Source organism: Heliangelus exortis, chromosome Z (assembly GCF_036169615.1).
Source record: "Heliangelus exortis chromosome Z, bHelExo1.hap1, whole genome shotgun sequence".
NCBI lineage: Eukaryota > Metazoa > Chordata > Aves > Apodiformes > Trochilidae > Heliangelus > Heliangelus exortis.
Genome location: NC_092454.1, coordinates 49,446,834 through 49,473,592, shown reverse-complemented (window position 1 = coordinate 49,473,592; position 26,759 = coordinate 49,446,834).

The window sequence follows — 26,759 nt, the reverse complement described above, 5'->3', positions numbered from 1 at the left end:
GTCCAAGTCTTTATTGCAAGATTAGGTATCTCAAACAACATATATACCTCATTTCAAATCCAGTAAGTCTCAAGAAAATTAATAGCAATACTTCATACAGTCAGAATGTCACCATGACACAAACGAAACGGACAAGCAAAAAAGATTTGGAAAATTTTCACATCCATCACCCCTGGCCTACTACTTAAAGGCTTCAACGCTTCCTGAACAAATACCTCTAATACAGTGATACTGTGGAACCCTAAACTTACAGAATTTGGAAGTGTGAAACACCTGGACTGCAACAGTATTGTGTGGCAGTATAAGTAAATATCAAAATTCTCACAAAATTCACTGACAAATAATGTGAGGTTACACTTTGCATGGATGACCTATTACATTTTATTATCTGATTCTCTCAGAATACAGAAGTACATTCAGCTGCCTCAGTCTAACCATATCTGAAAATAGAAGCATCAAAGTTCTTCATTTAGCCATTTTGCCATTGAGTCACTTTTACAAATAGTTTGAAGAACAGGAAAAAAAAAAAAAAAAGTACAAATCACTATGTGAATTATCTATTCCCAAGCTTCCGGAGCACAATGCACTCTACACCAGGGCCACCTGTTACTGTAAGCAATTGGGTGCTGTCCAAACTGTCTTTCCAGTCCCGCTATTTTATTGCAGAACTCAGCAACTTTGAATGAGAACAAAGAAAGAAAGATGGAAAGAAAGAACACCTCAGTTTTCTCCTTCCATTATAATTCCAGATAAGTGTAAGATATTTCTCATTTCTGGAAAGAGTCTAACAGGGAATATATAAAAATCAGATTAATCTAAATACATGTTCGTTAGATGGTAATACAAGCACAAAACTCTGCAAAAAAATGTTCATTAAGATGTCACCAATCAATGCTTGCCTTCCAAAAACCAGTAAAATGGTATTTCAAATCAGGGAGACTAAATTACATTAATACAATGGAAACCTGATTACCTTAGAGAAATTTTGGAGCAGATTACCTTTCAAACTGTGCTTGTCAAAACTTTTGTAGATAAATGTGCACAAGAAATTACTAAAAACATTAAAGTGAATAATGTATCTCTTATTTTCATATGAAGACTTCTACAAACTCGCAGCCTCAAATATATTACAGCAATTGTGTTCATTTTCCCAACACAACTAAGAATAGTAGGTTTAAAATAAAATAGAATCCTTCCCAAAGGTGTCATGGAAGGGCACGTGTCTAGAGTTACAAAAGCAGTCCGTGGATTTGTTTGCTTAAAGCCACCTGGATCAGTCTGTATTTCATAAGGAAAGAAGAAACAAGTTATGGACAGCTGGAGCCATGGAGAAGTGGAACTGCTGCAGTCACCAAGAGGGAGGCACAGGGTATTCTCATAGTTTAGAAGAAATTTCTAGAAAACACTCCTAAGCCACAGAATGGCTTAGGTTGGAAGAACCTTTAAAGATCATCTAGTCCAACCCCAAATGTAACACGTAAGTATAAAAATGCTAGTACCAAAGTGGGAAAGCGAGCAAGAGGCAGTTTACTGCTATGTGCTCACATTTTTGATGCACATTAGACACTACATTGTTCCTATTTCATTTAGTTCAAGAAAAATCACTACAATTAATTTGTCAGTTTTCATATAAAAAATCCAAATCCGCCTCCAATCATACTTTTTTTTTTCCCTATAACTTTAAACTGAAACCTACACTGAAGTAATCCTAGTCTTCATCTGAAACATAAAAAATAGGATTTATGTTACAACCTGATTCAAGCATTGAGCAGAAGGATGATGGATCAGATGAGCTCCAGAGGTGCCTTTTGGTCTCAGTCACCATGATTCTATACACTATCACAGTGTACCTTTGCTGTTTCTAGGAGACACTAGGCTGAAAGGGAAGCTACCCCAGCTGCCAAATTTCCTTCTACAGTGCTGCATTTTCTTGGTTAATTAAACAAAAGTTGTAAGTAAGTTTTAGAATCAGTTGTGGAGACTGGTTTTAGCTTAAAAGAGTCTTTTAGGCTTCAGAAGTGATTTCAGCTGGTGAGACATTGATTTCGTAAGCAATTGTTTGTGGCACTGAAAGATGAGAAGGGTGGAAGAGGCCTCCTTTCTTAAAGAGTTTAATGTTCCTTTATTTCATGAAAAGCAGCAAGAAGAGTTTAACAAGATTTGCCCTCAAATATTCTACTCATCATACAGGCAGAGAATTCACCTGAGATGTGGAAGACAGAAAATGATTGAAATTGAGTCCCATTCATGCACAGTAAATGGTGTGATTGTGGGTCTTGTGGAAAAGTCTGGTCACTTCTCCTGGTACTAAGCTGATCCAGAGTAGTGTACTCTAAGACATTGAAAAATACTTACTTTCAGACTTAAGTAAGCTTGGGTAGGAGCCAGAAAACCAAATGGTTCCTGCAGGAAAACCCTGATGTCCTGTAGTGCATGCTCACTATCAGCTACTCAAGCACACTGGCAGTTCTGTAAGGAAAACATTGCTGACCCTGTCCACCATGTAGTCCTGAGTTTAGAAGTAGCTAGACTGGAGTTTAAAGATCTACATTTTACCCTACAGCACTTAGGTTTATTTATACATCTAAGCATTGATGCATAAAATAAGGGTTTGTAAATGGAAAGAGGAGTTATGAAGGCGCATGAAAAATAGGAAAAAGTCATCAGTCTGTTTGACAGTGGTGAGAGGGTGATTCTAATACAGAAAAGTGCTCTCTCCATAATGAAGGAGAAATAGGTCTCAGGGGAAGGGAGACCAAAGGTCAAAGGCATGCTTTTCAATGCATGACATGCAAGAAGCACACACTTGGCTTCACTAATTTAATGTTCAGACAAAATTTCTGCAATAATCACTGTTTACCTCTGTCTTTCAAAATTATTATTGCTCTCCCCCAATAGCTTTGATGTACTGAGAAACTAAATGTTTGAACTCTGGTTCAGTTTTGCACACAGTTACTTTAGCTCAGCTTAATGGCTGGGAAGAGCAGTTTGGCTTCTTTTTGCAATATGTTCCAGTCCTTTCATCCTTCAAATGGTTCCGAACTGAGGAACCACACTGTAAACTCAAAAAATAGGTATGATTTTCCTGGCCATTGCAGGCTATGTAAGGAAAGGATGCTTTTTGGTGGTGAGGAAAAGATGTCTCCCTCTTACAGCTCCTAGGGCTGGGGGGAGGTGGTCCTGTGTGGATAAAGACAGCCTTTCCTGAGGATGGAAAAGAGGTTTTCTGCTCTAAGGCACTTCTCTCAGCTAAAGGCAGACAAAAGGAAGAAAGAAACTAACAATCAATTCCTGGGTATCAGCCAAGGAGATACGCCTGAATCCATTAGTCTGAGAAGTTTTCATTGTGTAGCTGTTCTAAAAGATTAAGTAGCATGGCTGACTTCAGACTAAAGAACCTGAATTAGAGTTACAACATTCATTGATATAAGTGACTGACAACAGACTACCAATTGTACTTTATAGGCCAATATAATATCCTGTTCTGATGTAAAAGTGACTCAACAGGCCAACAGCCAGAGAACAGTATTTAAATATTAGAATCTGTACTGCTGAATTAAAGCCAAATAAAATTGAAACTGCATTTGAAAATCAAATTATGAAAAAAAGCACTATCTTTTGCTCAGAGATAGTGTTTAAATTTAAGGTGGCACAGCCCAAAAGTCACAAATGTTACTGAAATTGTTCAGATAACAAACTACAGTGCCAATTGGAAAAAATGTCTATAATCCAATCTCTTGTCAGGCACAACTACAGAAAAGATTTTGAAAACTGGCACTGTTTTGGCATGTTTTTCTGTCTGTCTTCTGACATACACACAGGTCCAAAAAACCTCTGTGCCTGAAGGAAAAAGGTCCATCTATACTGGAATATTCACCAGTAAAAAAAAAAAAAAGCTTTGTACAATCAAATGTAATAAGTGTGAGTGTAGCCAGAAAATACTTCATATCTAGACTGTATCGAAGTCCAAGGAAGAAGCCTCAGCTTATGATTCATATTCAGAGATCTAAGGTCAGAATGGACTCGATCACCTCATCAGATTTTCTGCATCACAGTTCTTGACATTTGCAGTCTCTACATTTATACTGTCATTTCAGCTCTGAAATATTTTTGTGATGCTTCAAATTCTTTAATCTGTGGGGAACAGAACTGCAGTGTCAGTCTCACCAAGAATGCATACAAAGGCAAATAGTCAGAAACATTCTTCTTGCATTTAAATAAAAATCTGGTTTGCATTTGCTGCCAGAGTATCATCCCAGGATTTCATATAAGGATACATGGATATTAATTTCCTCAGGTTTCCCAGTTAGAGGCTGCACTGTGTATATATTAGTATTACTCCCTATCTCTGGCTTCATGGCTTTGTGACTGTGTGTTTAATCAAACTTCTTTTGAAAAAACTGACATTACCAACAGATGCGGGTGACTATTTCGATTATATACATTTTCACCCCCTTTAAATAATCTCATGTTGTTGTATATTTATAACCTACTTTGTAATGTGGATACAATGAAAATAGAAATATTGCCTCTTGAATCAGCAAAACTCTGGCTTCCTGTTTACACTATTTAAAATGTATCAAACCCATTTCTGTCAGCAAAACCCCCTCCACACCAATACCGCCTTTTCCCTGTTTAGAATCTTTAAATGTATCAAGACTAATCTCATCAAAATGCTAATCAGAATGACTCCTGATAATCCACCGGACTTCTCAGGTGGCTTAAGCAGCTAACGCATATTGGTCCCAGATACAAGAATTAAAGAATTCCTGGAAACCCTGAATACAAAGGAAAGACCTGCATTTACCAGTTTGCAACCTCTGGCAATAATTGATGAAAAGAAGGAACTTTATACTACAAAAATTCAGAGGAAAAAGGTGAAAATCAGAAGCGAAGTGAACAGAAGCCAACAAGAGAAAGCAGCACCAAGAAGAAGCACCAAGGAGCATCAGAGAGCAACCCCACTGCGACTTCAAAGAGGCAGCGATCCCAATGGCGAGGAGGCGATTTTCGATTTTCTTGGAGGGTGAAAAGAGTGCTAATTGTCCTCTTTCTTTCCTTAATAGCCCTTTCCCTAGGATGATCAATTTGTTTAAAAACCTGTTTTCCCTGTGTTTCTCTCTCACTATTAACTCCTTCTTAAGACTTCTTTCAAGGTGGTGTTATTTTCCCTGAAATAAACCATTGTAATCTGTTCAAAACATAAAGCTGGTTACTTTTGCAATTTGTAGTATATGCGCAGTGGCTAGTATTTCCTCACAAACAAAATATAAAATATAAAATATTAATAGTTACAGACTGTGACATACTTCTAGATCAACGGTAGAATATTGCAAAGAAATACACTTTCAATGATCAAAGAATTCTCATGGTTGAAAAAGACCTCTAACATCACCAAGTCCAACTTTCAACACAAAAAAATCTCCGTACACTATAAAGCATGTCCCGAAGTGACACATTTACGTGTTTTTTTAATACATCCAGGGATAGTGACTCAACTAACTCCCTGGACAGCCTGTTACAGTGCCTGACTACTCGTTTGATAATGACATTCTTCCTAGTCTAAACCTCCCCTGGCACAGCTTCAAGCCATTTCCTCCAGTCCTGTGATTATTTACTTGAGGTCAGCACCCATCTCCCTACAGCATCCTTTCAGGTAGTTGTAGATTCACCAGCCAGTGTCTAATGTTCACTAATATTTGATCTATCAATATTAAAGAACAGTAAAATTTTTAAACATGATCCTATGCATTATTATATTAACCCTTAGTATAAGCTTAGCTATTACAACTATACCATTGATTTTTATTAATTTAACTTACAACCGTGTAAAAAAAATATTCAAAAAATCGTGCTTCAGAGGACTTATTTTCATTTAAATTAAAACTATGGAGATCATAGAATGTTTTAGGTTGGAAGGGACCTTACAGATCTACTCTGAACCTCCCTGCCAGGGGCAGGGACACATTTTGATAGACTAGGCTGCTCAGCAGTCTGACTGTGAACACTTCCAGGGAGGGGGCCATACACGCCTCCTCTGGTGTCTCACCACCCTCTCAAGAAATAATTTGTTCCTCATCTCTTATCTAAATCTGTCCTCTTGCAGTTTGAAAATATTGCCCCTTGTCCTATCTTGTGAATGTTTTTACATTCCCTTGTAAAAAGTGCCTCCCCAGCTTTCCTGTAGGGTCCCTTCAGATATTGGAAGACTGCTATAAGGTCTCCCTGAAGCCTTCTCTTTTCCAGGCTGAACAGCTCATCTTCATGGGAGATATTCTCCAGCCTTCTTATCATCTTGGTGGCCCTCCTCTGAACTTGCCCCAACACCTCCATTTCCTTGGATGGGGGCTCCAGAACTGGAAAAAGTATTCTAGGTGGGGTCTCACTAGAGCACAGTAGAAGGGAAGAGTCACCTCCTTTGCCTCTTGATGCAGCCCAGGATGCAATTGACTTTCTGGCCTGCAAACACACACAGCAAGCTCATGCTGACCTTCTCATCAACCAACACCCCAAGTCCTTTTCCTCAGGGCAGCTCTCAATCCATCCTCCACCCACCATGTATTTGTGTTTGAGACCGACCTGACCCATCTGCAGGATCTTTTGTTTCATCTTACTGAACTTCACAAAGCTGGCATGGGCCCACCTCTCAAGCCTGTCAAAGTTCCTCTGGATGGCCTCCCTTCCTCCCAGAGTGTTGACCACACCTCACATCTTGGTATTGTCATCAAACTTGCTGAGAGTGCACTCAATTCAAGTATCCATGTTGCAGACAAAGATGTTAGGTAGGACAGGTCCCACTGAGGAATGCCACTCATCACTGCTCTTGGAAATCAAGCAGCAATTCTTTGAGTGTGACCACCCAGACAATTCCTTATCCACCAAGTGGTCCATTCACCAAATTAATGTCTCCTCAGTTTAGAGACAATGATGTAATGCAGGACAGTGTTAAATGCTTTATAAAACTCCAGGTAGATGATGTCACTTGCTCTTCCTTTATCCACTAACACTAGCCCCATTGTAGGTCTCATTACTTGTGTTCTAATCTTTTGTCATCTGAACACTGTAGCAGCTTTTCTGATATTTTGCCTCAGATTAGTAGGACTTCAATGGACTTGTAAAAATATTTACATTATCAATGTATCTTCCTTGAACACTGTTCAAGGACAGCAACACTGCCTTAAGTTCTTTAGAAGTGACTTTAGTATTCATAAGTCAGACAGGTTTTTGGAATAGTAGGTACAAGTTTCTAGACCTGATAGCATTTAGTTATAAATCATTTTAGTCAGAAGTCCTCTAGGTATCATTCTCTAAGTATATGGAGAGCAGTGATCTGTGGAAAAAAAAAAAAAAAAAAAAAAAAGGAATTATTCTTCCAGGAGCATCCATCCCTGCCAAAATCAAATGTAAGTGCAAAGAAAGAGAAGAGCAGAAATTCATAAACATTTTCCTGAAACATGTGAGAAGAAGCCATTCTTGCTATGTAAGTATCATAATGTCTACCATAAAAATAGATTTTTGAACCGACAGAAAAGAATCTTGAGCAAGTAACAACATCAGAGAATGTCTCATAAATTTTATGAAGTATACTCAGTAGCATTTTACAGCAGGTACAATTCAAATATCATATGCTTTGCACAAATAAGTAGGAAACAAAAGCCCAGCATTTTTAGATCACTAGGCAAAAAATATGCCAAAAATATCTCCCCTAGCTCTGAGACAGTAGGAAACATAAAAGACAAAAATTATGACTCACCCCTGAAATATTCCTGCCTCTGTGAGAAGCCAGATAAAAACAGAATGTATAAGAGTCACTCGTCAGCATGTGTGAGGAAAGCCCATACCAGGATAAAACTGCTCCAAAATACAAATTTTGTGACATGCATAAGGAAAAGTTTGCAATACTTGACAGAAATAATACTACTTAGCTTACAAAATCTGGAATAATAAAGCTGCAAAAATTCCTTTGGTTCTGCAGGAAGACGGTGGCTTTGAGGAGATATACCAAAACAGAAATTCATTTCCATTTCCCTGCAAATGTGGTGCCACTTATACAACTCCCAGATTATGAAAGTGCAGATTAATTTTACATTCCTGGTTATACTTTTGCTTTTGTTTAAAAAATAAGATAAGTAATTCTATAAGTAGCCAGTAGTGTCAGCCTTAACTTCCAGTAGAGTGGCTGGAGCAATAGCGTTGTTCAATTGTGCTGCTATTTTTTTTTTCAGGTTAAATAAACTTGTTTTTGAAACAATATTTCAAAGTAAGTGGTAACATTTCTTGTCTCGCTAAAATGCAGCACAATATCTACATTTTTATCTGTGTCAGAAGTGTCCCTTGTGCACAGAGTGACTGCCAAGAACTAGAGCAACAACTAGGAGGTTTTGATTTTATGTCGTTATGTCCTTAAAATCCTTTTGATTTTAACTCCTTAGAGTTAAAGGGAGAAGACTCATGTTATGGCTTACATTAAGTTCTCTATTGAGGAAATGTAACTTTCTTCATTGTGAAAAAAAAAATCAAAACACATATTGCAGAGAATTTTGCATAACCGGTATAAGTCCTCCATTTGAAAATGTTTATTACTGCAGATGAAAATCTAACTCAGGATGAGAAAGTTAACTCAGGATAACCAGCTGGATACCAGGAGGTTCACCAGTGGCAATTCTTTATCCAGACACAGTTTCAAAACTAGAACCATACACAGGAATTCTTGAGGAGTTTTTAAATAAGCACCTCCTGTATATTCCTAAGAAAAGTCTAATAAAGTAAGCCACTTGGAGAGTTTATGCAAACAGTAAGACACTCATTGTGTGAAAACATTTTCATGTTAAGTGGCTTTTGCTGATAAAAAAATAAATTAAAAAAATTTTTTAAAATTGTTTCAATCTTATTGAAGAGCAAATCATAATGTTCATGATGTAACAGATGGGCAGCCTGAACTCTGCTGCCCCACTGGCAAATCTGAAATCAGAATTCTCTAGTTACCTGGCAACTCACATATATTTGCTGACTAAGTATTTTAGTGCTATGTGAAACAGAGGCCCTGTATATTTTGAAGGCTCAAGTAGAGAGGTAACAAAACTGAGAGCCCATGTCTAACACATAGGTCTGGCTCTTGGAAGGAAATCTTGTTGGCCTGAGAAATCTCTGTTCCCTTGAGTGAGCTTAGAGAGGAAAAGCTATTCAGAAAATGAGTCAGAATCTGGCATTGATCCATTGCCTTAATGAGATTATTTATTTGTTCTGATTTCCACTTGCATCTCTTAGATTGTGTAACACAGTTCAATAATTAAAAATGAAAACTTTAAAGCATGCTATTTGGCCAGTTCTTAGTAGCCTGCCCTCGAAATACCCTCAAAACACATCCTAAAAAAGGGGATTTCAGACTATCATTCTACTTACCATCCTGAACCAAAATATTTCTACATCACAGCTCACAGCATGTGTTCCTTGACTGTATTTTTCAGAATAGTCACGATTTCCCTATACAGTTCACCCCAGAGGATTAGTAAATGATTTCCAATATCTAACCAAAGTTGTCTTCTTTTCAACTGGTGTTCCTTACTTCTCACCCCATTTCTAATGACAAGTTCAAATTGCCTACGGAGGAGTTGGTTGCACTATCTCAGATTAGATCAATGATTTGTATTAGACACCCCGTGAGAAATTACAGCTGGGTCACTGACACCACTCTGCTGTCTGACATCCTCTGTGAAAGAAAAGAAACCTGTTGTATTTCTCACATATGTGCTCACATAGGTAAAAGACATAAAAAACTGAACCATCCCACCCTCTTGCTGCACTGATTTGACTCCAAACAGCCACAACATGAAAATTCTGTCACTTTCCTGCTATTCTAACCAGAACTCTCTTTTATAGTGTCTGTAACATATACGTCCCCAGGCACTTCACATAAAACCATAATTAAAGAAAATATTGCACCGAAAAAGCTTTTAGAAACAAACTATCCTTTTACAGTTAGTTTCTCCTAGCTAGAAGAAATGCAACGCTATATATTCAAAGAGTTTGCTGGGAAGATAAATCTAGAGAACATTTAGAAGTCATTAATCAAAAGCATGATGCACCGACTAATATAGTGATATTCAACATTTGTTGTACAAAGACACTGACAATCTGATAGATCAACAATATTTGCATATTAGTTCCCGAAGAAATTGATAAGTCAATGCAGCTGAAACCAAATCAGATCTACAGCTCAGGAATAAATCAGTTTACATCAATATGAATACTGCAGTACTCTTCACAGCTTGGGAGAAAGAACTAGAGTAAAATCAAAACAAGACTATGAGAGTTTGGGAGTTGCTCATCCATTTTAGTCTTTTTAGATTAGTTTATTTGCCTATTCTGTTGGTAATATGCCTTCTCTAAAATTTCATTAATTGTTGTGAAGAAAAGTAGATTTGTAACAAACAGGCATTTAACAGCAGAACTCTGTGCCCCTAACCAGAATTCTTTTTACTTACAGAACCATTTCATGTAACCCAAGAAGCAGCCCAGTGAACACAGGCCAAAGACACTGAAAAAACTGGGTCATTTTATATTCAGAATGTTCTCTTTTTAAACCTATAGGACTTCAAATCCTGTTAAGACTGACACCATCATAATAAGTGCAGCTCACCATCATCCTTTTATTTTTGAAGGTGTTTTTTCTTATATTTTTTCTAAAAGATGCTCCCAGCTTAATGAAGAGCTCTTGAATCTCCATCTCATATAGAGTCTTTATCTCTTGACACTTTCGCTTACATTACAAAAACAGATCTTTCTACTGTAAAGAGGAATTTTTTATTTTAAGGATGGCTAAGGTGGAATATTCTATAATGACCTTGGATTGGGATACCAAGTTTGATATAATTAGGGATTTCCTATAAAACTGATTAAAGCTCAGTTCTAGAATAAAGGGATTCTGCATATATGCAAAACAAACAAATAAACAAAACCCAAAGAATTATTTCACAAATTAACACTATGCTAACTTGTGTAAGCCCAAGTTGTTACCATCTCTATTATATAGATAGAAAAAAACTTGGATATCCCTACACATCCAAAGCAGATAAATTACACTTGTAATAATATGTCAGCATGATTTTGTTGTCAAATGTCCAGATCCCTTGGAAGTGGCCCAATATCCATAAGAAAAGAAAAATACAAGAACAAATTATAATAAAGAACCTCAATAAAAGAATGGACATAAACACTGGGGGGTAAAAAAACAACCACATGTCAGTGGGACGATTCTCAGTCTCTTCAAGAAGAAAAGAATCCCACCTTCTGGTCTTTAGGTTTGTCTGTCTCAGAATTTTATTTTCCATCGTTTCCATCCCTGTACCTCAAATTATATTAAGCAAGATGAGATGTGCAAAGGGCAGTGACACCTGGTAAAAAGCAGTAAAATTATTACCTTTGCAAAACTAATAAACTGGTTATCTGTTGACTTTCAGTTTGGACTATTGAATTGCCTCACAACCTTCAGAACAAAATAATAGCATTAGCTGGTGGTAACAGGAATCCCTTGGATCCTGTAACACTTCAAGGATTTAAGAAAAAAAAAAAAAAAAAAAAAAAAAAGAGTCAACTTAAAAACCCAAGGAATCTTTCAGCATAGTGACATTTCGACATTTTAAAAAGCTAAGTTTTTTCATTTCCAAACCTGTTAAAAGTTAGCTCAACTTCAACTAGTTGCATAGCCACTAGAAAACTAACATATAATGGAAGTTGTGACTCTGAGACTTGTCAGACTTTCTGGACAATAATGAATCTTGAAAGCTCTAAGATTTATTTAAAAGAAGAGTTCAGACTTGACCGCTAAACTGACCCCTTCTACGAACACAATACTGGAACGAAAAGCCATGCAAGATCTAATTGTTTAAAGTGTTTGCCAGAGAAACATTACCTTTCTTGCTCTAAATTGTGAAATTCCCCTTCTTTCTCAAATACAACTAAGTACTCTGTAATGTACATAACTAAGGAACAGCAAAGGCAACTTTTAAATAAGAACAGTGATGAGATTGTAAAGTTCAAGGTCTTTCAAGTAGTATTGTAAACAAGGACAGCAGTATGATCATGTTTATACCTCAGCAAAAGTATAAAATCAGAATATGCAAGAAAAACTCTTGATTGTTACAAATGTCAGATAGTGATTTCTTCCCCTATGATAAACTAAATAAAGCATTTTTGGTATTGAAATAATCTAAGGACACTTCTCTCCATTCTGTGTATTCCTTTTAGGGCTTTTGTCCCAAAATTTTTCATGTCTATTCTCTTGATTTTAGTTTGCTTAACTTTAGTCTAGTGTATATGTTCTATTGGTTCTGCAATACAAATTAAAATGCTATGAGCACCAGATATCTGATGGTATGAGCCAGAGCAGAGTCCACAAAACACTATTTCATATTCAGGTGGGAAAAATGAATAATTTAATGTAGGCAATGATAAAGCCTGCCTGGACATCTTCACCTGAGAGAACAGGATATACAGATTGATGATTGTTTATTCCTTTACTAACATGGTCAAATGCTGCTATTAATTTGTTCTCCCTGTGAGAATGTCTATCAATTTTTCGCTTGCCCTTCCTTCCAGCCATGGGAGAAACCTGAAGTAAATGGAAATCACTTACACTCCTACTTAGACCCAGGACATACTTCCCTGCATGGCCATGGATTTGTAAATGCTATTGTACATGTACAGTCTTTATCTTTTCTTCATCCCTTACTGTTGAATCACATGGTTAACAGACTGCCCACCAAAAAAATAATAATACAAAGATAAAAAGAAAAAATATTAAAAACCTTAAGGTCATCTGAAATATGCTCTCAATTATGTTATAGCTTAGAAAAACATGCATGTGTTGTTTATGAAGTGAAAGCCTTACCTCTTCAAATTATTGAGAGCTATGCAACCGACTTTGATTGCACCAATATTGTACAGAAAAGATCTCTTCAAACTGTCTGTCTAAAGATTCAGAATCACAAGTATGCCTTGTTATATATGCCATAAAACTGCATACTTCTACCTTAGTGAAGCACATGTTTTAATTCAGTCACTCCTAATGAACTAGCCTTATTTGTAATTCTTATTCCTTGTACTGGGCAGGATAATCCAAATAAGCTGGCAGCAAACACTGGAAGTTCTAAAATACTGATTCTGCAGCTTTTTGAAATATGACAAAAACAAAAGCTGCTATTTGAGGGTGGAAAATATTTCCACAATATTTATTATAACAATTAATACTAATGTAGTCATAATGGTGTTTTTTAAGTTATACTGTTTCATACTTGTGGAAATCTTGCATCTTTTCTGGCTTCCTATCTAGAAAGTTATTCAGCACAAAGGATTTAATATTAAAATGTCAGAACTGTATCATTGTTTCCTGGTGAACAGTTGGATGTTCACCTGCAGATATGTAACAAAATTGATTATTCTTCTTTTCCTTTTATAATGATAAAGGTAATCTTCCTGTGCAGCAGTGGCTGTATCATTCTACTTTTCTTGTATCCTTAGCAACAACCTGGGCCCTTATTCATATAGTTTAGTGTAATATAAATATGTCACATCTTTTCTCTAAGGCTGTGTATCAACAAATAGCAAGTGAGCAGCTAAAGAGTTCATCAGCTCAATAGACACATATCATTTAGGAGGCCGACTGCTGTCATAACTCCACCTCATATTCCAGAGTTATGGTTCAACAGGAAATCCACAGTAAAACTGATCTCTAAGTCCCATTTCTGATACAGACAGCTTTGTTATGAACTCCTGTTTACGCTTATATTTAAAATGTCAAACAGATTTTAAAAATTACTTTTTTTTTTTTTCCTGACATTTTGAAAATTACAGGGGGAAATAATTTGCTAAGCTCGGGGTCAGCCACAAAAGCATGAACAAGGCAAAACTATCATAAACATCCAGCAAAATATGGGAGATTAGTATCCCACTCACTACTTCTATATTTATCTGCAGAATGCAAAAGAGGAATGGAATTGATTTAACGATAGAAAAAATATTAGAATCTTTTGCTGCTTCATAACCCACAGAGATATCATTTTCAACAAGGAAATTACATCATTAACATGTGTGAAGAAAAAGACATTTGTAAGTAATTTTATCTCAGCTAAAATCTGACTGTTATTCTTTGGAAAGTTATAAAACATAATATGGAAGCTTCCAGGTTAGTGTTATAGGTGATATTTCTAGCACATGAAATCAAAATGAAAATCCATGTACTACTTTCAGAGGTAAGAGGTGAAAAGGCAAAGTTCTACCTTTATATATAGATAGCCAGCTCTTGGTAAGTTTTGTTATCTTTTAGGTGAACATTATTTAGAACAATAGCAAAGTAATTGCATTCAGTTCTTCAGCTCATAACAGTAAGACTAGGTGAAATTTACTTATCTTTGATCATGATGTTTCTTGGTGTGTTTATGCTATTATATTTCTGCCCCATCTTGCAGCTACACATCGCAATAACCAAGGGTACACCTCCTCAAAACAACATACTGACTATTGAGTACGACTGCCATTTGCAGAGATATTCCTTGGGGATTTGGGAGAGAAAGCCTTGATGACTCTTTTGTCTTTCTTCCAACCTGTCAGACCTATCTTACTAAGCAGGAGCAGAATAAATACTGTAACAGTCAGCTGTAATTCTCTGAAGTATCTGGAGAACAATGAGGGAAACCTCCCCACCACAGAGCTTGAAATATATTAGTATTTATTCCATTTCTGATACCAAACGCAATACAGAATTCTCATATTTCCGGTTACAAATCCATCTCACTCACCTTCTCTTTTAGAAAAGCAGACAGCTTGTATTAATAATGTTTGCCAACTGACCTTATGACACCGGTGATTCAAGGCTAAATTGATTAAGGGTCTCTAAGAATGCCATCAGGGCAAAAGGTCATAGAACACCTGAGTTTGGTAGCAGTTGCTTTTGGTTATGTCCTGTAGAGTATGAGCTCAGAGAAGTCACGTAGCTGAAAAATCATTTGATTCCTCCAACCATTCACACTAATTCCTCAAATAAGCAAACACAGTAAGTTATACTTAACTTGACATCTATGTCCCTTCATCTCTTTGAACTTGAATGACCATAAAGTCCATAGATAAAGACAAGGAAAAGCCACAGAACTGTATTTTGGATGGTGATGGATAGGCGAAGCAGAAGCAGAAGCAAGCAGAACTTGCATAGAAAGCCTTCTGTCTGTGGGTCAAAGGCTGTCTGTCAGATGGACTGATATCCACAGAAGTTGTCTGACCTATTCTTTCAAAACACTTCCTCCTTCTCTAGCTCTGTGTCACAGCCCAATTCTGTGGCAGCTATTGACATGACAGTAGTGATCCAACCTACCTGTGAAGAACCTGATGGGTGGTTTCTTCTTATTACTCAAAGCAGCAGCATACAGTAAAATGCTTGAGGGATGAGGTACCATTGCAGTCAGACAATTCTGTTATTGCATAGTCTTCAGTAAGTGGAAAAAAAACCATATTGACTATCTCAGCTGATTTGTGTCATTAAACAAGTTATCATAAATGTATATTTCATGTTGCCATAATGAAAAACATACATAAAATTTTCCACAAAAATCCAGAAAATTAATACATTACTGAAAGAATCAGACAGGTTTAAAAGAAACCTTTCAGACTCTGCTTAAGTTCATTATATTTAAAAGAAGTCAACTGAGCAGTCAAACTGTCTCTCTTTTCTAGATAACACTGAGAAACTTGCATGAAACTGAGCAAGATGGTAGAAAAAAAAAAATGCATGAAGCTTAAGAGCAAGGGAAGAACACAACTAGTTCTGAATGTTCTTTGTTCATAGAAGATTTAATGCACATCACTTTCTCAGACAGAAGCCACACTGCAACATCACAAAATATAAATGGTTCACATTTTTAGGTAGTTCTTTTTTTTTTCCCCTCTACTGAAATGCTTTTTGACAAAATAAACAGGCAAGCAATGTAGTCCCAGTGTTTTTTTTGATGTAATTATGTTCAGGATGGTATACTGATGGTTATCCCCTAGAGACTAAATTTAAGGAAGAAACATCTCTGCCATGCTATTCATTATAGCTGTGTTATTGTTGCACTCTTAACTGAGACAGAAGAGAAAAGAAGCTTCCAGAGTCTTGTTTCATACCAGGACATACCACAACAGATCTTGCCACCTTAGGATTCTGTGCTAGATGGGGCAATAGCAAACTACAAACAAAACTAACTACAATGCCAGTGCATCACACTAGACCATTAAAAATAATTTTTAAGTTAAAATTATTATAATTATTACATATCTTTTATATATTGCAATTGAGTTAGAATTCAATTGTCTTGCCTGTAGTCCAGAAATAACTAGGTAAGAACAAAAGAATATCTGACAGTTGAATGGGTACCATGAACAATAACTTAAGAGAAGTCTGTACATGAACAGATCTACGTATGCCAGTACATACCTCCACTATATGGTCTTTCAAGTCAAGTATCTAAGGATGAACAAGTGATATACACCCTCCTGCTGATGTAAGCAGTAAACAATATTTTTGTGTTAAATGCATGTGCCTGTTATGATGAGTGATCATGGGAAGTGCTTCATGTTGTTTATTCACATTTCACAAGCCACAGGGATATCTAAAACTGTTCATCATAACTTCTTATTATTACTGGTAACATATTGGTATTGTAACCATATGCTGCTGGTAACACATTGCTGTTGGAACATCAGAAAGGATTAGCTTACATCTAAAGATCTAGATATCTGCACCTGACTTTTTTGAGAATTAACAATCAGGCCTAAAAGATCTGTTTTAAGTTTCCTAGGGATAAGAACAAATGTCTCATGTTTGTAAAGATAACAAGAATAGCTAGTATATTAATATGATCAGCGTCTGTCATTGTGGAAGGGCTAAAGCTGCCCCTTTTATCCACACCTGGACAGATTTGCTTATATCCACAAATTCTTGAGTCCTCCAAGCTACATGAGTGTATCTAGGCCCTATGATCTCAAATCTCATCATGAAAATTACAGTTTCAACACAAGGAATCTTCTGTCAAAAGGGGTAAACTGTCTGTGTGAGAGAAATCCCTGGTTTAAAACAGACCACCAGCAATTTACAAAGAAGCATTAGAAATTAACATGAGCTAGATCCATGATGAATTCGTGGGTCAGGTAGCATTGAAACTTATTGCTATTGGGGATGAATTCACTTTTTGTAGAGTTTACTGGAGAATATTCTGAATGGGAGTGTTGTTCTAATATTTCCTCAAGTAATCAAACTTGTGAAATATTTCAAAGAATCAATAAGTATCAAGGGAGCAAATTATGTGATTCATAGAGCCAACAGCAGAACAAGATATAATACTTACCTAATGAGGACAGCAGAAAGAAAATCTTAACCATAATGAATTATTGTTAATCATGCATTTTCTGTTACAATAGCTGTGTGTTAGAAGCAAGACGTATGATGTGCTGTAGGCAGACTTCCTGAAAGTGTTGTATTTTTTGGTAGAATTTTAAGACAAATAATGCTATTTGTAAAACATCATGAAAGATGATTTTTCATGCATGCAGGATGAAATGTGGTGTATAAGTACCTGAAGGGAGAATGTGAGGACTGAGATTCTGTGACTGACCTTTACACATGCATCAAACAGGTGGTATGAGTGTAATTTTATTGTGATGAGTGCTGGTTTCTTATGTGTTAGTTTTGTCTTCCACTTATGACAGCATAAAAGTATGGACTTGTTTTGGCCAAATATAAAAGTGAGCTGGAAATGAGTAAAACAAGTCATGTCAAGGAGGAACAGAACATAATCAGCAACAACCAATGCAAAGAACCTCCAAGGAATACCTATCAGGGCCTGATATTACTGATGGCCTCTGGCAAAACCTGGCCATAGAACCATCAGTGGTAGAGATCAGAGGGATACTCATATGCAGATGTCCAACACCACATAGAAGAAGCATGCCCAGACAGAGGAACTGTAACATTCAGGAGCTGTTGCCCAAGCTTGGCATAGAGACTGGTCGGAGGGGTTATCACATTCCCTGAAGCTCAGTTACTCTGCCTAGCCAGAGGTGCAAGTTAGACCTTTGCCCTCGTTTGGGCCAGGATAAAGGTGATTTTTTGTCTTGTACTTTTGCTTTCAGCTAAGTCTCTTGTAAGTAGTTGCACTTGATGAAATTAACAGCAAGTTTCTCAGACAGTGTTTGCTTCTAGGACTGATAACACTCGATGTTTATAGTTATAGCCAGAGACTGGTGTGCAGGACCAAGGACACTGCTCAGTTCTGAGGAACATTTTACCCTCCAGAAGGAGTAAAGAGGTCCCACCTGCAACACTTCTTTGGGGAGGAACAGACAAGATAGATGCCAGAATTGACCAAGCAGATTATTCCATCCCATACACATCATACTCAGTATAAATTTGACGGATCACAAGGGTCAAACCCTTTACTTCCCTTCCTGCCCTTCCCACTTCCCCTCCTTCACCTGTCCCTGTTTGCTTCAGCATCCTGGGAGGATTCTGTCCATTTCTCTGCCTGTGGTCCTGATCCCTGACAGCCTGAATCTATGTGTTCCTGTCTCCAGCTCTGGACTGCTGATGACTCCAGGAGTCCAGCCTGGACTTTCCCAGGGCTGCCCTGCAGCCTCAGTGGTGATGTGAGAGTTACTGGGGGAGAAGGGGGAGGAACATGGTATCAATTTTCCTGTATATATGAATATTTGTATATTTGTATATATTTAATAATTTTTCCTATTTATCATTACTGTTTCATTACAGGTGTGTAGTTTAGTTTCCAACCCATAAGTCTCTCTCCCTTATTCTCTCTCCTTTCTTAATCAGGGAGGAGAGGGGGATTAATAGGGAGCATCTGACATTCAGTTTAACTGCCGGGCCAGTGTTAAACCATGACAACTTTATATCACCTTATATCACCTAGTCAGATGTGCACCACTGGGACAGTTTTAAGTGTAAACATATGTGTGTGTGTGTGTGTGAATTTGAAGGAGAAGACCTCTCTGATGTCACCTTTCAACCACCTGGTCAGCCTAATCAACCAAACTAAACAGAGTTATGACAGATCCAGAAGAATAAATGCTTACCAATTATTGTGTTAGCTAAGCTCAAAATACTAAATCTTCCTACTCCACCCCTGACCCATAATAAGGTCTGTATTTATGCTGATGCAGTGACTCAAGCATTTTCCAGAAAATTCACATGGTATAGAAGTCTGAGATGAATGACAAAAAATTGTTACAAGACAAGCTGACATCTAAAAAAATGGGGGGGCTTTAATTGGTTTCTATTCACAGCAATTAGTAAAAGTAGCCATCAACTTCTATTAGCTTATAAGGGAAATGAGAAATAGCATTCTAAAGCTGCCACACATTCTCGACAGTCCATACATTAAAACTGAAGTGACAGCTTTTGCTGCATGAGGAGGCACCTCCTCTCCAGGTGCAAACACTGTCTATAATGCTGATAATGTGCAGACATTTGTATAGCATAAAAAATCCCAAATTAAATTTAAAAATGCATTTTACTCATTCTGGGAAGTCTAGCACCCATGGAAATTTCCCATTAAATCAATTATTGAATCATTTAATTTTCCCACTAAAAACTAAAACTGATATCTTACTCTTACTGAGGGGAAAAAAAAAAAAAAAAAAAAAAAAAAAAGTCTCACAAATTGGCATTAGTTGTTTAACTCCATACGTACAGATACTGAAAAGGAAAGAACAACCTACAACTTTCATTCTGATGAAAAAAAAGTCTAAACTAAAAGGCTGACTTCTTTTTTTTTCTTCAGCCTTCTCAACCTGAAGTTGAGATTTAATCTTTTTTCATTATGACTTTGCGTTATGGCACAACGTTTAGAAACACTGTCTCCTCAAGCATCCAGGGAGAAATCTTACTGTTGTCAATGAGCTGTGAAAGATGCATAGGACATCAGAAAAAGAACTTGAGATTTCCCTTCCACATTTTGTTTAAAAAGACAGCTTATTTTGCTTTTGTGGTTTGCGATGCTGCCTATAAGACTGGATAATGACCTTTCACTGCACACCATTCAAAATGCCATTTGTGCCTGCCTTAAAACTGTAAGGTCAGCAGAACCAATAAAGAACTAGAAGTACAGTAATCCCTGATGACTAAACTGTTCCCTAAAGCTAAAACAGACAAGTAATATTGGTTTTATCTCTCAATAAAAACAGATAGATCATGGTCAGGACTAGCGAGTGTCTCAAACTGAGAATTAGTAAAGCATAATCATCACACAAATGCCTCCATTGAGTGAGAGCCATCTTAGCTCTAAATATTAGTTCTTTGAAAACAAATGGGAGAGGAAAGTATCACTGCTTTGGAAAAAAATTATGTAGCTTGGAGAATACATGGCCTCTGACTGTTCGGATAGTGTCTTCTTTTTTCCAAGTTGAAAGGTCACCTGCTTGCTCTACTTTCTGAAGTTACATGGTATCTGCCGAAGTCAGTGGAAGTCAACAAAAGGTAAGATTGTTTCTTATTGCTTAGTGGAAATGAACAATTCCTTGGAAAAGTATGAGTAAATTAGGCACATATATGACCTCTGTTAACCACATTTTTTAATTTTGCTTTTTAAATTTTGATTTTTTATTAATTGAAGACATAAAGATCTGGATTCAGCAAATCATCCTCTTAACACTGATCTTTGTACTAACCATCTACCATGAATGACTTCACCCGACCTAATATTTTTATCTACCTTTGCATTCACACTGGCTGTGTCAGTTTTCTTTGCAGTTAACTGAGCAAGGCAGGGGCAGCTATAAGGTGATACCTCCTATTTCTCATAAACCTTTGTATCAGGCTGCAATGGTTTCTATCCTATAGATGCCTCCTTCTCTCCATTTGGTATTGAGGGAACCCAGGCAACCAGATTAGAGTGACTTAGGTCTTGTGAGCTCATCACCATTCAATAATGAGAGTCCAGAGGAGGTCAACAAAAATAACTGGGGGATTGGAGCATCTCTCTATGAGGAAAGTCTGAGATAGCTGGGACTCTTTAGCATGGAGAAGAGGAGGCTGAGGGGAGACCTTGTTAATGTCTACAAGTATCTGAAGGGTGAGTGCAAGGAAGATGGAGCCAAACTCTTCTCAGCAGTTCCCAGTGAAAGGACAAGGGCAATGGGCACAAGCTGGAACATAGGAAGTTCCATTTAAACATAAGCAAAAACATCTTTACTGTGAGGGTTACAAGGCAGTGGAACAGGCTGCCCAGGGAGGCTGTGGAGTCCCTTTCTCTGGAGATATTAAAAACCCACCTGGATGCAGTCCTAGTCCTCTGTAATGTGCTCTAGGTGATTCTGCTTTAGGGTAAGAGTTGGACTAGATGATCTCTAGTGGTGCCTTCCAACTCTGATAATTCTGTGATAAGAGATGTCACATAGTGTGAGTCCAGAAATAGATTTTCTGTATAAGGTGTATCTCCTCTACTCCTGCTCATCATTTTGCACTGTCATTGCCTCCTTTCAAACACTATAATAATGGCTGCTGTCTGCATTTCTTCTTCTATCCATTAGAGTTCTAGTCAAGCTTGAAGATTAAAAGAGGCTTGGAGCTCAGATTCATTTATATCTAAAAGAAAATTCAATTCTAAAACCAACTAATTTATCCTTCCCTTCCCCACCCCTTTCCCTTCCCCCCTTTTCTTTAGGCTTTACCTTATTAAAAAAACAAGTGTTCTTGCTATCTGTAAATATTGAGCAGAATAAAGACATGTATGTCTTTCTTTGTTAGAAGAATATACTGCTGGCTTTCCTTGAGGAAACTAAGTAAATTATGTTCTTGCAAATCACACAGAATTTCAAAAGGACAGGAATAACTGTGTTTTTAAAATGCCTGAACAAATATATATTCAGAAAAAAACCCCACCCAGATATTTAATCAAAATATTTTTTAAAAAGTCATGGCCAATAATCTTTTTTTCTGAAATAGTGAAGCATCAGTAAGATTCCAATCCAATCTCAGAAATCTTTCCAAGCTATTCTGTCCAAGGATCCCAATTAGTCTTATATGAACGGTCTACATTTGTATTAATTCATAGGGGAAAACTGTAAGAAAGTACTTTTTAAAATTCAACAAATAGTCTAGGGTCAATTCTGTAAGTGCAGAGTGGAGTGACTTAGATCACAGTGTATACCACTATATTATACCAGTTTTTTGACTTTGTATGTCAAATGTTGAGCCTGATAAACCAAGTATCTATGACTGTAAATTACTAAAGAATACATTACTGCACTGTCTTTCCATTTCTTATTGTTCCCAGGCTAGTTTTTGTAGTTATGTAGTCTCTGTTAACCAGTACTTTTTTTTTTTTTTTTTTTTTTTTTTTTTTTTTTAAAAGTAGATGTTACAGCTCTTTACATCACTTTGAGTGATGTAAAGTATGAGGCCAGGCTTCACATATCAGTGATTCACTCTTCCTTCATATAAATTACTGAAGTTATTATTTTAAACAAATTAATGTAAAATTATGTTGTATGAATGGTCTTGAGACTCCTAAATTATGAAATAAGATAATGACACCTGAGAAAAAGAATAACAGAGATAATTCTGTGTTATTGCAGGGCTGCATCAACGAGGGCATTACCAGCAGAGAAAAAGAAGTCAATATCCCACTCTGTTCAGCACTTGTCAGACCACACCTGGATTATTGCATTTATTTTGGTCCTCCCTCTACAAAAAGGATGAAGACAGGCTGGGGAGGGTTCAGAGAAGAGCCACGAGGATGATCAGAGCACCAGAGCACCTGACATAAAAGGAGAGTCTGAGAAAACTGGGTCTGTTCAGCCTTGAGAAGAGAAGGCTTTGGAGTGACCTTATTAGGATGTTTCAGTACTTAAAGGGGGGCTACAAAGAAGATAGAAACTCCCTATTTACAAGGAGTCACATGGACAAGACAAGGGCCAATGGGCACAAGTTGCTCCTGGTGAGATTTTGCTCAAACACAAGAGGAAAATTTTTCACTTAGAGGACAGCCAGATATTGGAATGGTCTCCCAAGGGAAGTGATGGATTCCCCCACTTTGGAAAGTTTTAAGTCTCAGCTTGAAAGAGTGTTAGACATCTCATATAAACAATAATATTAGAAGGGTTGGACCAGATGATCCTTGAGGTCCCTTCCAACCAACATTCCATGATTAAAAGATTTTAACAACAAATGCAGGTCCTTATGTGGTTTACACAGTAAAAAATCAGATGTGTCTTATGGTTCTGTACACTTTCCCTAATGATCCATTAATGATTTTGCATAAATTAATTCTCTCATTAGAATAGTTAAGGATAGAAGCAAGACGTAATTTGGAGAAAAGAATTAAAGGGAAGAAATTCTAACTGTGCCTCTTAGATCTAGCTTCTTGGTTTCTCTGTTTATTATGTATTCTATTCTATTGTCTTGTTATAAGGATTAATTCATTACTTTTTGTTTTGGAAAATAAGAAAGAAGAAAAGACGGAGATCAGAAGTGTCGTAACAATATGTTTTTTTCCAATAACATCAGCTCATTTGTTCAGACCTAAATTACAGAATTTGGGAAATGATTTTTTCCTAGGAATGCTGTTTGCCTGTCTTGTGCACGGCCTGTACAAGATATCTAGATCAGCCTCTTGCTCACAGTAGAACCATTGTGAGCTTCAGAATGGGCTAGCAGTGGATACACCCAGCTGAATTCTCAAAATATCTCAGGATGGAGATAATCCAAAGGGAAAGGATGTCACCCAAAAGGACCTGGACAAACTGGAGAGGTGGGTCCAAGTGAGCCTTATGAGGTTCAACAAGACCAAGTGCAGGGTCCTGCACCTCAGGAGAAACAATCCACACTATCAGTACAGGCTGCTTGATGAGGTGTTAGAAAGCAGCCCTGCAGAATAGGATTTGGGCGTGTTGGTGGATGAAAAGCTGGACATGAGCCAACAGACCTGATAGCAACCATTCAGTATCTGAAGGGGCCTACAGGAAGGCTGGAGATCAACTGTTTGCAGCAGCCAGTAGTGATAGAACAAGGGGCAAGGCTTTTAAATTAGAGAAGACTAGAACTAGACTGAATGTTAGGAAAAAGTTTGTTACCATAAAGGTAATAGAAAAATGGAAGAGGTTGCCCAGGGAAGTACTTGAGGCCTCATCCTTGGAGACATTCAAGGTAAGGCTTCACGGGGCTCTGAGCAATCTGGTCTAGTTGAGAGGGTCCCTGCTTACTGTAGGGGGATTGGAATAGATGACCTTTAGTGGTCCCTTCCAACCTGAATTATTTTATGATTCTATGAATTCCATGAATTCCTCTAGGGAAGGAATTTCAGTGTTTCAATACCCTTAAACTGAAGAAGTTTTTCCTAATGCATAATCTGAAACTCTCAGGCTGTAATTTGTGATCACTGCTCCTTGTTATACCAACTGCTACTACTAGGAATTCGACTTCATCCTCCTAGCTTTCCTTCATGTGGTTTCAAGCTGCTATTACATTGTTCCTTAGCTTTCTATTCAAACTTAACAAGCCTCTCTCACTCAATCTCCATCCAGAGATTTTGTCACACTCTACTGGACCTTCTCCCATTACTCTGCAACTGTTTTGAACAGGGTAACCATAATATTCTGGAAGGTTCAGTCTCATCAACTGCCTTAGGAACAGTAACTTCTCTCCACCTGCTGGCCACAGTCCTTCAAATGTAGCCCACCGTACAGCATGTGACTTATTTGGGCTGAGGGCACACTCACAGCTTAAATTCAGCTTGTGATCCTGATTTCTGCTACTACACAGCCACTTGGTATCCTGCCTGTCCTACTCCAGCTCAGATAGAGAACTTTGTACTTCTCTCCGCTGAATTTTATAAGGTTTCTATTAATCCAAAATTCAAGTTTATTAAGGAGTTTCTGGAGTGCAGCTTTGCCATTAGGTATGTAGGATCTCCCAGCTGGTAAAATTCACAGATTTTCTCTGTGTATTTTATTGCATCATCCAGATGAAGACACCAAACAATGCTGGCTTCAGTATTGGCTTCTAGAGTACTCTCCTTGCTGCCTGCCAACCAGGTACTAAGCCAATTATTTCAGTGTCCTGCCAATTTTCAACCCGTCCAGAAGTTGACTCATTGAGACATATTTTCTCAGCTTTCAAATTATAATTCTGTGGGTGTTGGTGTCACAAGCCTTACTAAAACTGTATTTTTAGAAGTTCTGATGTAACTTGTAAATATTTTTTAAAAATTAAGTTCTCATCTGGAACTGAACATTGCTTTCTTTCATTTTGAGATGCCACTGTCAAGTGCCTAAAGACATTAGTCAGAATATGGGCAGAACGGAGTATGTGCTGGTTGCACAACAGAATGTGAAGAGAGTTCAAAGATAGCAGCAGTCATCAATACTATAGACAAGGTACCATAGTGCTGCATTGAGATAACAGCTGGGATTCTGAAGCAGATAGCTGATGGATACCTAACTGGTGATATGCTCACTATTGAGCACATTCCAAATACTGCAGAAGGATTTTCAGCTTGCTTTTAATATGCTGTATGATTAAAACTAAAACTGTTGTTTGTCTACTCTAACCCAGGCTAGCTGAAGGAACATATTACGGTATTTAGAAACAACATTGTCCTATCTTACGTACTTTAATATTGATTTACCATCTATTTCTCATCTAAATTGAGTACATCGTGATGTTACTTCTACTGGTTGCCTGAGACATTTCTACCAGGTTCATGTCATCAGCTAGCTTTTGTTATTTCTTTGGTTATGGTAACTTCACCTTGCATTTCACCGTTCCATTGGATGAAATATATTTAAAACAAACAGGCTTAAATTTCATCGGTCTGTACTGATGAAAACACTTCAATTAATAAAATTTGGTTTTACCTACCTTGCTTGCTGGACATGATCTGGGTTGAGTTAGATTCCCAGGAACTAAGTGTTCTCAAAGTTTCTTTCTATCAGCCTGCAGAAGGAAAACTGAACTTGATATTTGTTAGGCTTCTCCTTGGCAAAACACTCAGTCAAACCTGCTAACACAGTGAATATTTTATCAACGTCTATAATACACAGGATTTCATCTTTTTCATCAGATACAAACTCCTTTCTCCTCAGACTGTTCCACAGCAAAAGAGGCACAATACTCTGCTTATCATCCCCTACTGTAAAATAGAGCATTTATTTAGAAGCAGGAAGAGCTGTCTTGAAATTTCTTGAAATGTGTCTGGATATAAATCTTTCTCTTAGAAGTGTAGCTTGAGCAGAGGTTTGTACATTATCCTTATGATATTCTTAACACATTAGCACAATGTCTTTGTGAATACCATGTCTACATGAATCTGACATTCCCAAAGAAATGTACAGGGAGAAAGAGCAACTAACCTGTGAGTTAAACCTCAGGGCATAAGAAAGCATTTAAAATTGAGGCTACAGTTTTCAGCAGTGCAGCACCAGCACAAATGGAGACTATGATAGCGGAAGACTGCAAAGTTGCCCTATGCACACTTGAAAGTCTGATTGCAAGATCTCTGATCCATACAGAATGATGAGGCCTGAACTTCTCCTGCTTGTACTCTTAACTACCTTACCTTCTAAGTTCCTATTGCTTCTCAAATACAAATTAGAGACCAGGAAAGAAAGACAAAATGCATGTGGCTTTTAAATGAGGTTTTATTGATATCATTGCATGAGAAAAGTTTCTGGAGAAAAATTAGATTGGATCAAAGCATATATGACATCCTCATTAACCAAGA